We start from the raw sequence: 1,882 nt of genomic DNA, 5'->3' as shown, positions 1-1,882 counted from the left end.
GAGCTGACTTCGGGGTGTGTTACTGTCTTCTTCCCTCCTCCATCCCTTCAAACAACAACTCCCTCCAGCAAGCTCCAGCAAGGAAACCCAGAATTAATTTGAGAAACATACGAGGAATGAGAAAAGGACCTAGTAATGGACATTGCATTAACCTGAGTGCTCAGCTCTACTATTACTGCAATCCTGATGTTAAGAAGCCATCATCTGGTGCTATCGTGCTTCCAGCAGTACCCCCTGGCAGGTTGGGGCAGGGGGTCATTCCCAGCATGGGGATGGTCTGGGCAGCAAGTGCTATGCCCAGACAGTGCTATTATCCTCATCCAGTTTGTTGCTTCGCCTGTGTGGACAGAGCACGTTTTCCCTCTTTTTGGCGGCACAGAAATGAGGTGCCTGAGCACATCCATCACTTGATTTTAAACTTTTTTCATCAAAGTTACAGCATCATTTTATTTGAACTCCATACGAATGTGACACCCCAGCTGTTTGGTATTCTCTCTTTCTATTGCTATACTTTTTAGTCTCTCTGCTCATGTTGTCCTTATATCGATGCTGTACCAAACTCCTCCCCATCAACTATAGCAGTGAACACCTGTTCTCACATTAACTTTACGTGCTTGAATTCTTTGCAAGCATCACTCCTGCCCTACAGCCCTGCTGTGTGCTGAGCCCTGATAGATAATACCTATGAAACCTGCAAAATAGCTTTGGGGATGAAATACAGAGGATTCTTCACCCAGATTTACTTGCTGTTCCCACCTGTCCCATCTGAATTTATAAAATATATGCTTGTCTGTTGGGGAATACATTTATTAACCATCTGGGGGAATCAAAAAAAAAAAAAAAAAAAAAAAAGCCTGCTTTATCTATCCATTATTCTTCTGGCTTCAACTGGTGGTAAATCAGCAGTCCTAATAAAGCGTTGCATTTTCTAAATGAACAAAAATCCCTTTGGGCATCGGCAACAGCAGACGTACCCATCCTCCTGCAGCCCAATACAGCTGGTGCTGACCAGCTCCAGCACCCTCAGCCCTCTGTTTTTTCCCCTCATGCAGTAAGTGGCACAGAACACCTGCACTTGCAGCCCTCCCCTCACCTGCCCTATCTGCTCCCTGCCAGCAGCACTGCACCAGCTGGGGGCTGTCCCCCCCCCCACCCCCCCAGATGACCGCAGGAGGTTCTGGGGAGCAGCTGCGCTCCTGCTCCCCCTGCCGCAGCTGCAGCCTGTCCTGCCAACAAAGGGTGAGCAGCAAACTTGTCGTGGCATATGCTGCTGCGGTTGGCTTTGCTGCGGCTTTTGTTTGGATTTGTTTCCTGCAGAACAGCTCAGCTCCCTTTGCTTTCTCAGCATTCAGTGAGAACTCTGCGTTTAGCCAGCAGATACGTTCGTATTTTGTCTTCGTAAGCACTCACAGTGATGCTAAGAGTCCTTGGGCTTGGGACACTGCTGCAGACACTGCTTTGCTTCCATCTGTCTGTCTGTCTGTCTTCCTGCCCATCGTTCACAGTGCAGACAAACATCTGAGAGATGGCCGCTTCCCCCTGCTGCAGCTTCACCCCAAACATCACAGGGTCCCTGTTCAGCCTGGCTGTGTGCAGCCGTACATTTCATATAAGTGCTACCCAGTGACCTGAGAGCCTCCCGTTCTGATTTCCCCCCAAACTTTGTCCTTACAGCGCAGCAAAGGCACTCAAGTTAACACCCAGCAACCCTTTTCCATTCCTGTTTGTATCTCCGTGGTCCCTTCAAACTCACAGTAAGCCATGTCTGGGAACTGTTCAGGAATCATTTAGGAATCCCTTTTTTAGGAACTACTTGGAAGCTCATTATTCGGGTCTCATAGGCACACCTGCACTCTTTCCTGGGACGTGGAAACCACTTTGT

Source organism: Meleagris gallopavo, chromosome 3 (genome assembly GCF_905368555.1).
Source record: "Meleagris gallopavo chromosome 3, MGAL_WU_HG_1.1, whole genome shotgun sequence".
NCBI lineage: Eukaryota > Metazoa > Chordata > Aves > Galliformes > Phasianidae > Meleagris > Meleagris gallopavo.
The sequence above is the reverse complement of the archived record's forward strand: the minus strand, read 5'-3'. Positions refer to the sequence as shown.